Below are 12,794 nucleotides of genomic sequence, written 5' to 3' on the forward strand. Positions count from 1 at the left end.
CGTCACGGTCCAATGAATCAACTCAGCCGAGAACACAACCTACGAAAATAGAGTGCACAAAAAACTTGACTCTGACTGGCCTTTAACTATGACGTCACGGTTCAATGAATCAACTTAGTCAAGTACAAATAAAATAGAGTGCACGAAATACTAGACTCTGATTGGCCTTTAAGCATGACGTCACGTTCAAATGAATCAAGCCAGTCAAGTACATAAGCAAATTAAATAGAGTGCACGAAATACTAGACTCTGATTGGCCTTTTAAGTATGAAGTCAAGTACCCTACCAACCAAAATAGAGTGCACGGAATACATGTTTCTGATTGACCTTTAAGTATGACGTCATGGTCCAATGACACAACTCATCCAAGTACACTGCCAACCAAAATAGAGTGCACGAAATACTAGACTCTGATTGGCCTATAGCAGAAGAAAGAAATACAAAGCCTATATATCGGAAAGAAAAATGTATTATCAAATATTCCAATATGCCGATTTATTCAAGAAGTTATTATGGATTTAAAGAAAATATGTACGAAAATATTTCACCGAATTTTATCGACTAAACTTTTAAAACCATAATTATTTTATGATAAAACTTGTTCATAAGATTTATAACATGCAGCAGTACACGCGAACTCATCAGTTAATTGAACGTTGTAAGTGACTTGCTTTTTATAGACGTTATTTACATAGGCAATGCAACTAATTAAGAAGGAGTCATTTATCAAGCGACATTAACATATCTTTAAAAATAATTTAGACAAAAATAACAATCGATTGCGCTATAAAGCAGAGTCAATTATCTTTTTTGTTAAATTATGGGTTTAGTCGATGCAACTTTATTTTAGCTCGATGATGAGTACATCAGGTGCTGCAAAACGCTCTCGAGTGTCTTTCGTGGGCAGAAAACAGTACTGATATTCCCTTTAGGAGGCTATGAAAAAGTACCCCTGGTGGGACCGAACCCACAATCTGCTGGGTGGTGTGCTGATAACTATACATATTGACATTTCCAACCCTTATGGGGATATTACTCACTATCTGTTGGGTGGGAGTCGGACACCTATACAACATGACCACTCGGATCAAGACCATAAAATCGCCCGTACGAGGCAGAAACATAAACCATTAGATCACTCTCTTTTTCATAAGTTTATTTCTGATGTTACTTCTGAAAACCTAGTCTTATTATATGCATTTTAAGGGACTGTCTATCTTTGTTTGCGTGTTGAAACATCAAAACAAATAATTTAGTGTCAAATGCGAACTAGATGCTTGTTTCAAGCTAAAGCTTTATTGGTAAGAATTATTGAAAATAACAGATAATATTTTTTGCCGAACATTGAATAATGTTACTCTTAAATTATCAAAGTCATGGTCAAATGAGTATTTTCCAATTGCTTTTGATGTTTGTTAAAAAATGAGTAAAATAAATAAGTATAACCACGTTAAAAACGTCGATGCCAACATAACATATTCGAGGAAGTCCCTTAACAGAAATTAATATTCAAAACTTCTATTCAAAATAATGATATCAGTCCTTTTACACTTCATGACCTACATTTAAAAGACATGAAATACAAACGACCAAATTCGTTTAAACACTTAACTAGATAATATGTGTAGTAAGCACTGGCGGTTTCAGGGGGAGGGGGTATTGTCCCCACTCCCTTAACATGAATTTGTCTGAGTGAACATTTTATGATGTTCATATCTAAATAATGCATAAATAACACAAATTTGCAAAAAAATATATAAATAACCAGATTTAGCAATGCACCCTCACTTCAAATTACATGTCATAACAGATTTTGGTCGTTTCTGGGATGCGTTCTCAAGGAGAGCCCCTTAGTGCTCCCCCAACCCCAACGATATTGCCTTGAGCCGCCCTTGGCAGCACTTAACTGTCGCTCTCACATAGCCTAGCTCCTTAGTGCGCCCCCTCCACGTAAAAGCCTTGAACCGCTCTTTGAAGCACTTAACTGTCACTCTCAAATAGCCTTGTCCCTTTGTGCGCCCCCCCCCCCCCCCCCCGCTCAAACGTAAAAGCCATGAGCCGCCCTTGGAAGCACTTAACTGTCGCTCCAACATAGCCTTGGATTATGTCCTATTTTTACTTGTTCGTATCTAGGCCAATCTTTAAACTCTTTCCATGCTTGATTTTTTTGTAAACAACTTCCTGGTTTGAGAGAAGATATATTTGAAATAAAATAAAAAAACTTAAAAACGTTTGTGCACGTTTACTTAAGCACAAAAAGACAAAAAATGAAACATTGCTTGCGAGTTCAAACATATTGTAACAACTTTTGAAATTAGGTTAACTTAAGTCGCATGCAAGTTTCTCGTTACTAAAATAATTATATTACAGGGATATCAAGGCATATCTATTACTGTAAAAGTGCATAGATTTGAACCTTAAAGTTCAAGTGCTTTTAAATCACCAATTTCTTTTATGTACTTTAAAGGTAATGCGGGAGAGGTTCAACTGTCTGCTTATGCATAACTTAGATCACCTGCCTTTTCTGACTCACAGTGGTGTACATATATTATTTTAGGGCGTTTTTGTTTGTGATAAACTATTTTTGGTTTTATATCGGTTTCACGAGCTGTGTATTTGTTGAAAGTCGAAAGTAAAAAGAAATCCAGCAACTAATGATATAAAATCTGGTTAAGTTTTCCACGTTATATTTTGGTTTGTTGACACATTTAAATGATTTTATTGGTTTAAAGCTGCACTCTCACAGATTGACCGTTTTGACAAAAACTTTTTTCAATTTTTGTCCTGGAATGAGTTATTTCTTTTGCGTAAATATCTGCAAACCAGTGAAACAAGGCTGCTGACAAAAGATCAGATCGCAGATTTTCATTCTTCCGTTCGAAAATCAATGTTTTATGGCTATAAGTGTTACTAACAGTTTAAGAAAAAAACATCATTTTTTTAGCTTAAATATGTAAACCTGTGATATGATTTTTGTGAGCACTGGTTTCCACGCATTTTCGCAAAAATTGGCTCGTTCCTAGACAAAAAAATAATAAAACCTTGTAAAATCGTTAAATGTGCAGCTTTAAACTAATTTTTGTATATATGACCTTTCAGTATACTTTCAGCTAACTTTGACCAAACCAAAAAAGACCAGCCTCTTTTATGCATTTGACCTCACTTTTATCGTAGGTGTTACCAAAACCAAACTGTTAGTATTTTTAGTGGTGCGGCGGGGAATCTGCGACCTCTGGATTGACAGTCAACTGTGTTACCACTAGACCACGGATCCGCCACTAAAAATGGTAATTTGGTTTTGTTAACTTTTATTAACACTCGCATTCGGACAAGGCAAGTGGCCATTTTTACTTCTCTCTCTTGTAAACATCTTTGATGTAATCCTTTCAAAACATCTGGTAGTCTTGTAATCTTATATCGGACATGACATTTTACTCCTATTTTTAACAATATCTCTACTTTGAACCATTTTTTAGCAATACTATCACATTTTATCCCATTTTATTAAGAACTGAACAACGAAAACCAAATGTCATAAGATATCAAAGGTCATAAAACCTTTAATTATTTCTCTAATGACATTAACATTTAAGCACAAGCATAGATCTATGGAAGAAGAAGCGACATAATTTTCCGGCGGAGGCTTCCATTATCCGAATTTGTAAAGAAGCACGGAAGCTTCAGCGTGGTGATTTCCCGTAGCTTTTCTCGGATCTTTTAAATATATATCTTCTTGGTAGTTGACCCAGCATTTCCTCTCAAAATGTCATATTGAAGGCGAAGGCTATTTTCTTTTCCATGGACTTTTAACGGCGCAAAATATAGGTTGATGATTTGCCTTAATGCATCTTCATGTTTTACTCATTTGACTAAACTGATTAAAAACAAAACATAAACAATGATTTAAAATATATATGCACCTGAGTTATAAGCCTTTTGTGTTTTGATCATTAAAGTAAAATTAGTTAAACATGATAAAGCATTAAAGCCCAAAATACTGTTTTTTTAATAATAATAATAATAATGAAAATAATAAAAATAAAAATAAAAATAATAATAATAATAATAATAATAATAATAATAATAATAATAATAATTATAATAATAATAATAATAATAATAATAATAAAAATAATAATAATGATAAAAAAGAAGGTTTTGAGCGTTGTGACAACTACCTTTGTTTATCATTTTTGTTTCATATATACTGCTATCTCGTACGACGGAGTATAATTTTTGAAAATTGATCAGACATAATGGTCAACATATTTGTTTTGTTAAGAAATGAGAAGGCGATATACTTACAAAGTTGCACAGTTCTGTAAATCAGCAGTCAGCCGTTATTAATTAAAATCAGGTGAACTGGTAGATATAAACAGTGGCTGGCCTACTTTATTGTTAGTCTACACAATAGTATGTAGACCACTAAAAAGTTAAAGGTAGTTTATATGTACTTACACTAAGTATTTAAGTTTATACAAACTACCTTTAGCCGTAAATATTTACCAATCGACCACTGTACACCGGCCTAGATTACCGGCGTCGGCTCTTATTTTTCAATAGCCTGTTTTCATTTCATATTGAATGTCAATATTATGGATCTCATTCTAATTCGATATGATCCTATACATGGATACCTAGTGTATCTTTTATTTGACTTCTTTAACCTACTTTTTTAAACGTCGCCTCACATGGCGATGCATAAGTAAAAGAAGATGGGTAACTAAATGATGAATATGATCATAATAATAATGATAATAATAATGATGATAATGATAATAATAATGATGATAATAATAATAATAATAATAATAATAATAATAATAATAATAATAATAATAATAATAATAATCATAATAATAATAATATCATAAAAATGATGATAATAATAATAATATGGTGGCGGTGGTGATGGTGGTGGTGATGATGACGGTGGTGGTGGTGGTGGTGGTGTTGGTGGTGGTGGTAGTGGTGGTGGTGGTGGTGGTGATGATGATGATGATGATGATGATGATGATGATGATGATGATGATGATGATGATGATGATGATGATGATGATGATGATGATGATGATGATGATGATGATGATGATGTTAATAATAATGATAATAATAATAATAATAATAATAATAATAATAATAATAATAATAATAATAATAATAATAATAATGATAATAATGATAATAATAATATTAATATGGTGGCGGCGGTGGTGGTGTAGGTGATGATGACGGTGGTGGTGGTGGTGGTGGTGATGATGATGATGATGATGATGATGATGATGATGATGATGATGATGATGAAAATAATAATAATAGTAATAATAATAATAATAATAATAATAATAATAATAATAATAATAATAATAATAATAATAATAATGATAATAATAAAAATAATAATAATAATAATAATAATAATAATAATAATAATAATAATAATGGCCTTGGTGTTCTGATTTTAATGATCACTTAAAACGGTGATTACTTTTCTTTTTTTTCACCATTTCAAATGAAACAAAGGGCAGTCTATGTTACTTCAAGAGCCCCGCCTTCGTTTAATTACCGGAATGTGTCTAGGTTCTTAGTTTCCTCGAACACTTCAACAAACCATTTCCAAAATAAAGTTTTGACAGTGCTCCACCACTCGACGGTTTTGAAAAGGTTTGTCGAAGTGTTTTAAGAAATTTAACTCTCAACCAAGCCCTAGTAAAAGACCGACGGCAGGGCTCTGTAAGCGACGTAGACTGCGCTATGTCTCATTTAAAATTGTGAATAAATAGTTAAATTAGTTTTGTTTAAAGTCTTCATTCAAAGCAAAATATTGCCTTCCGACGAAGCATTTATGACGCAATGCATCACCTGGTATACACACATTGGATAGCATATTTCACATCGTCGGATACCACCGATAATCTACTACGACATGCTTGTATAACGGAATTAATCTAACTGCCTAATTGTCTTATCAGATCTCCGATCTGAGTATCCTGCTGTGCAGTTTTTGAAGTTTTATTATAGAATTGGACCCTAAATGGCCCTGAGCCAATAAAAAAATACATAAATTGGCCCCTATTGTGACACTAGTGCGATTAGCAGGAGATGCACAGCAGGGGATTATCATGCCAAACATTTCTTAAACTAGACCTTTAAGTACCCTGGTTGCCGACGATACACATTTAATTGAAATCATTAAACACCGATCCATTGCATAATGAAAAATGTTACTGTACGAGTCTTTCTCCCGCAACCCCCCCCCCCCCCCCCAACTCCCAAAACATTAAAAAATAGACCTATTAAACCTATAGCAAACTGTATGTATGATGTACTTCTGGTCTTTTTGCATACATCATAACCGCGTTTGCTCGAACTCGCTTGGCTCGAACTGGATATAATGAACATATTGTTTTTGTACTGAATGAAATAATTCCCGCTTTTTTGAGGCTCGATGTATTTTCGTCGGTCCCTGCGAGCTCGAGCCAACGGTGTTCGACGGTTTTTAGCAATCAGTAAGCAAATACCTTTCAAATGTTACAAACATGATATAGGGTCACCAGGCCCCAATATCACGAAAATACTCAAGTCTAATCTCAATCTTAGTCTCAACTCTTTTTATTAAATTACAGCATCATATGATTCAAAATTGTAAATGCTTTACCCTTTTTAAAATCGTATTATGTTGATAAAAAAACATTGTAAATATTGTTTAGAAAAACAGTTTGAGAGCAAAAATGTACTTGAGTCCAATTTGTTATTTTACTCAAGTACATTTTGTGCTGTAGAAATATATTTTTTTAGAATATTGAGCAATCATGTTAATCAACATAATGCATGTGAGAATGTCCTTTTAAAAATAGTAAAACATAAGTACAAGTATTTTTTTAATAATATCATGATAGCAGTGTAAGGAGGAAAAATGAGTTGTGATTAAGATTGAGATTTGACTTTAGTGTTTTATTGGGGCCATGCGTCAACATTTCTTTGACAGAAGTTTGAGCAGACGCGAGGGTGTATAACGTGATGGTTGTTATAACATATTTTTTTTTAGATGAGGCGTACTTCTTCATTGAAATAACATCTGTATTAAAAGACTGTTTTAGGCATCATAAAATCTACTTGTAATAAATCGCTAGACGCCAAGTAGACAGCAGTGTCATTTGCAGGAAGCTTCTTACCTCGATAGTGGGAGGAGGGGGTCTTCAGCAGATGTGTGGATTCTTGTTACTTCGGTTACTGGCTCCGCTATGGCATCGATTCGCAATGCACTTAAGACAAGCGCGTAAATGTCAAAAGTTTTTTTTGCAATTACTCCATTTATTTTCCGGACGTTTTTTTCCTACTTAATCACTGCGCATGTACTAGGTCGTCTTCAAAGCTAAGGTTTGCAAATTGCAAATACCGGTTGATAAATGTCAAGATCTCTTTGAGATCCGAATAGGAAGAAAGTTTTCAATTCCGAATGGGAATTAGTCGTGGTCTGCTTTACTATTCACGCAATCCTGAGAGAGATTTTGTTAAATGTCACGTATCGCTAAGTGTGATGGAATAACATAGCTTAAGTTTCGTTGTGGGCGGCAAAGACTTTATTCTATAATGTTTCACCCACAATCACATAGCTCCCTCTGGTCGGAAAGGTTCCGGTGTATATCTTGAATGTCTTCGTAGCAACGTTACGACAACGTCTTATTCTGGTGTGTAATTGCTTAGCAAATTGCCATCGAAACGTTTTTTTTATTATTCCATGCAGATTTTTTTTACTTCATTTCATTCAAACTGCGACAAAGTCTTTCAACAAAGTTTGTTCAGTTCTAAAGATCGCTGTTGAAGCTTGCAATTCGTAAAAAAACCCACTAAATTGTCGTTCAACTTAACTAAAGACAAGTAGTGACGTTATATTTGCTGTTCTTTCTTGAAACTAAATATTTTTGCTGGTAAAAATATCCTCGTTTAAATCTGATGATTGTCAATAAATTATTGTGTGTTTTTTTTATCTAAATCATCTTTTAATAAGTTTATATTATGCAAATTACCTTCATTGTCTTCACTTCAAAACGAAGATTCGTTATATGAATGATTACTACACTGTCAGATTAATATAAATTAAATAAAACTCCAAGTTGAAGTTTCGTCAACAATTTTTTTAGTATTTCTGTATACCACAGAACGGTTGCTTCTTCATTTATACAGCCCTTGTGTAAGGGCCGTCGTTAGAAAAGTCCAAAATTAATTGTTGCACTTTTAATAATGAACATATCCGAACACCCCAACGTGGGGTGGCGTCATAAAATCTCTAAAATTTCTAAACCCAAATCGGGTTTTCGTCCTGCGCACTTACAGTGTTAGATCATTATGGCTGAAATCGTTTTGTTAGATTGAAAGTCAAGGAATTTAAAGTACATTTATAGTGTAAATATTGTAAATAGTCTCTCCCTGCGGGTATCAGCAATGGATATGTCGATAGCTGATCAAAGGCGCCGCTGAGAGATTGTGATCCATAAGACATGTTCGATATTTTGATATCAATGCGTAATCGTAGCTTTTTGATTTCCCATTCGAAGATTAAGCGTGTCAAGTCGATGGTATAGCTTGTTGATTGCTCGTTAGGTGTTAACGTGTTTTGTCTAGTGTGTCACTTGTTGATGGCTCGTAAGGTGTTAACGTGTTTAGTCTAGTGTGTCACTTGTTGATTGTCCGTTTGGTGATTATGCCTGACTTATCTAATGTGTCACTTGTTGATTGTCCGTTTGGTGTTTATACGTGTTAAGTCTAGTGTGTCACTTGTTGATTGTCCGTTTGGTGTTTATATGTGTTTAGTCTAGTGTGTCACTTGTTGATTGTCCGTTTGGTGTTTATACGTGTTAAGTCTAGTGTGTCACTTGTTGATTGTCCGTTTGCTTTTTATACGTGTCTAGTCTAGTGTGTCACTTGTTGATGGCTCGTTCGGTGTTTATGCGTGTTTTGTCTAGTGTGTCACTTGTTGATTGTCCGTTTGGTGTTTATACGTGTTTAGTCTAGTGTGTCACTTGTTGATTGTCCGTTTGCTGTTGATACGTGTTTAGTCTAGTGTGTCACTTGTCGATTGTCCGTTTGGTTTTTATACGTGTTTAGTCTAGTGTGTCACTTGTTGATTGTCCGTTTGGTGTTTATACGTGTTTAGTCTAGTGTGTCACTTGTTGATTGTCCGTTTGGTTAAAATACGTGTCTAGTCTAGTGTGTCACTTGTTGATTGTCCGTTTGGTTTTTATACGTGTTTAGTCTAGTGTGTCACTTGTTGATTGTGCGTTTGGTGTTTATACGTGTTTAGTCTAGTGTGTCACTTGTCGATTGTCCGTTTGGTTTTTATACGTGTTTAGTCTAATGTGTCACTTGTTGATTGTGCGTTTGGTGTTTATACGTGTTTAGTCTAGTGTGTCACTTGTTGATTGTCCGTTTGGTAAAAATACGTGTTTAGTCTAGTGTGTCACTTGTTGATTGTCCGTTTGGTTAAAATACGTGTTTAGTCTAGTGTGTCACTTGTTGATTGTCCTTTTGGTGTTTATACGTGTTTAGTCTAGTGTGTCACTTGTTGATTGTCCGTTTGGTTAAAATACGTGTCTAGTCTAGTGTGTCAGTTGTTGATTGTCCTTTTGGTGTTTATACGTGTTTAGTCTAGTGTGTCACTTGTTGATTGTCCGTTTGGTGTTTATACGTGTTTAGTCTAGTGTGGCACTTGTTGGTTGTCCGTTTGGTGTTTATACGTGTTTAGTCTAGTGTGTCACTTGTTGATTGTCCGTTTGGTGTTTATGCGTGTTTAGTCTAGTGTGTCACTTGTTGATTGTCCGTTTGGTGTTTATACGTGTTTAGTCTAGTGTGTCACTTGTTGATTGTCCTTTTGGTGTTTATACGTGTTTAGTCTAGTGTGTCATTTGTTGATTGTCCTTTTGGTTAAAATACGTGTCTAGTCTAGTGTGTCAGTTGTTGATTGTCCTTTTGGTGTTTATACGTGTTTAGTCTAGTGTGTCACTTGTTGATTGTCCGTTTTGGTTAAAATACGTGTCTAGTCTAGTGTGTCAGTTGTTGATTGTCCTTTTGGTGTTTTACGTGTTTAGTCTAGTGTGTCACTTGTTGATTGTCCGTTTGGTTAAAATACGTGTTTAGTCTAGTGTGTCACTTGTTGATTGTCCTTTTGGTGTTTATACGTGTTTAGTCTAGTGTGTCACTTGTTGATTGTCCGTTTGGTGTATATTCGCGTTTAGTCTAGTGTGCCACTTGTTGGTTGTCCGTTTGGGGTTTATACGTGTCTAATCTAGTGTGTCACATGTTGATTTTTTGTTTGGTGTTTATGCGTGTTTAGTCTAGTGTGTCACCTGTTTATTGCCTGTTTGGTGTTAACGTGTGTCTAATCTAGTGTGTCATTTGTTGATTGTCCGTTTGGTGTTAACGTCTGTCTAATATAGTGTGTCACTTGTTGATTGTCCGTTTGGTGTTTATGCGTGTTTAGTCTAGTGTGTCACCTGTTGTTTGTCTGTTTGGTGTTTATACGTGGTTTGTCTAGTGTGTCACTTGTTGATTATCCGTTTTGTGTTAATACGTGTTTAGTCTTGATCTCTGCTTGCCAAGGGATATCATTGCGCAATGTCGGAGATCTCTGCTTGCCATGGAGATCAGTGCCCAATGTCAGAGATCTCTGCTCGCCAAGGGAGATTATGGCGCAATGTCAGAGATTTTTGCTTGCCAAGGGAGATCAGTGCGCAATGTCAGAGATTTCAGCTTATCAAGGAAGATCAGTGCCCAATGTCAGAGATTTGAGCTTGCCAAGGAAGATCAGTGCCCAATGTCAGAGATTTCTGCTCGCCAAGGGAGATCAGTGCGCAATGTCAGAGATTTCAGCTTGCCAAGGAAGATCATTGCGCAATGTCAGAGATTTCTGCTCGCCAAGGGAGATCAGTGCGCAATGTCAGAGATTTCAGCTTGCCAAGGGAGATCAGTGCGCAATGTCAGAGATTTCAGCTTGCCAAGGGAGATCAGTGCGCAATGTCAGAGATTTGAGCTTGCCAAGGAAGATCAGTGCGCAATGTCAGAGATTTCTGCTTGCCAATGGAGATCAGTGCGCAATGTCAGAGATTTCAGCTTGCCAAGGGAGATCATTACGTGATATCAGACATCTCTGCTTGCCAAGGTAGATCATAGAGCAATGTCAGAGATCTCTGCTCGCCAAGGGAGATCTTTGCGTGATATCAGAGATCTCTGCTTGCCAAGGGAGATCATTATGTAATGTCAGACACCTCTACATACCAAGGGAGACATCTCTTCTTGCCAAGAGAGATCATTAGGTAGTGTCTGACATTTCTGCATGCCAGAGGTGATCATATCGTGGTGCCTTATATCTCTGCTTGCCAAGGGAGATCATTGTGTAATGTCAGAGATCTCTGCTTGCCAATGAATGACATTGAGTAATGTCAGTGATCTCTGCTTGCCAAGGGATGGCATTGAGTAATGTCAGTGATCTCTGCTTGCTTAAAGACCATTATGCAATGTTAGATATTTCTGATTTCCAAGGGAGATAATTGCGTGATGGTTGAGGGAAATCAATGCGTAATGTCAGAGATCTCTGCTTGACAAGGAAGATAATTGTGTATGGCAGAGATCTCTTTCGCCAAGGGAGATTATTGTGTAGAAGATTGACAATAGCGCTATATTTTTCGTGATTCCAATTAACCGTCCCAAGAAAACCGATATTGTTGTTTCTTTCATTCCAAACACCTCGGCCATTTTCCATCGAAAGCAACCTCAGATGATTATGGACGGTTTACAATATCAGATTTCCTTACATTTGACTGCGCTACAAGTAGATCTAGTAGTAATTTTAAATTAGCCGTAAACCTTAATAACTTTAATCTTGGTAATTATTTATGCAACAATACAACTCACATGCAGTCAATTTAAACTAAGTACAGGCGAACCCCGTTGGCTCGAACTCCAAGGGACCGGGGAAATACATCCAGCCTCACAAAATTCGAGCCAAGCGGTAATGCTTACATTTAGTTTATAGAAATCGGTCCTTATCATCCGGTTCGAGCCATCGATGAATTCGAGCCAACGGGGTTTGCCTGTAATACCAAATACATGTTAAAACACTACAATTATTCAATACTATTATTCATTTTTGTAAGAACTACTTCTACTGATGTACCGGCATACATCCGGGGATGTTTTCGATGGAAAATGGCCGACGTGTTCTGAATGTTGTTTTCATACGTTGGATATTAATAGTATTTTCGAAAGATTTCACGTTTAGACTACATTCAAGAATGTGAAGAAACGTTTAAAACAGAAGATTATTCGCCCACAGACCGATTAATTAAAACCGTTGTGCTCTATAGTATCAATTACGCCAGTCATGGTTGGTTACATGGTTGCTAACAACAGTTAGTTCTGTACCATGTAAACTTTATTTATTCCTGTTGTACAATGCTTAAGAGTATTTATTTTATTTTCGTCTATAAATTAACCCCAAGGTCGAATTTAATCCGCCAATATCTTCTTTGCATAAATGTCGCACGAGGATTATTGAACGTTATCCTTGACGATATTGTACAGCAAAGTAACGTAACTGACTTTCTTTCATTGCAATTAAGCACAACCAAATCTCGAGTTGTAGGGGCAGTAACTATTATTTAAAGGTCAAGGAGACGACATTGCAATGCACTTAGGGCACGTTTTGATATCGCGCGGTTTGAAGTTCGATTATTGATTACAGACATCTGACTTAATGAGGCAATATATATTATTGCACTTAGACACAGCAAAGTATT

General features: G+C 35.8%; 1 protein-coding gene across 1 annotated transcript in view; it reads right to left on the reverse strand.

The window, feature by feature from the left end:
- LOC128221103 (cytochrome P450 3A40-like) overlaps positions 1-8,418 on the reverse strand; it is a 30,756-nt gene extending 22,338 nt beyond the window's left edge. Inside the window, exon 1 of the mRNA XM_052929552.1 lies at positions 7,176-8,418. The gene's annotated coding sequence lies outside the window, so the exon portion shown is untranslated. The remainder of the gene's footprint in view (positions 1-7,175) is intronic.
- Between the last annotated feature and the right edge of the window lie 4,376 nt (positions 8,419-12,794).

Source organism: Mya arenaria, chromosome 16, assembly GCF_026914265.1.
Source record: "Mya arenaria isolate MELC-2E11 chromosome 16, ASM2691426v1".
In the NCBI taxonomy this organism is placed as follows: domain Eukaryota; kingdom Metazoa; phylum Mollusca; class Bivalvia; order Myida; family Myidae; genus Mya; species Mya arenaria.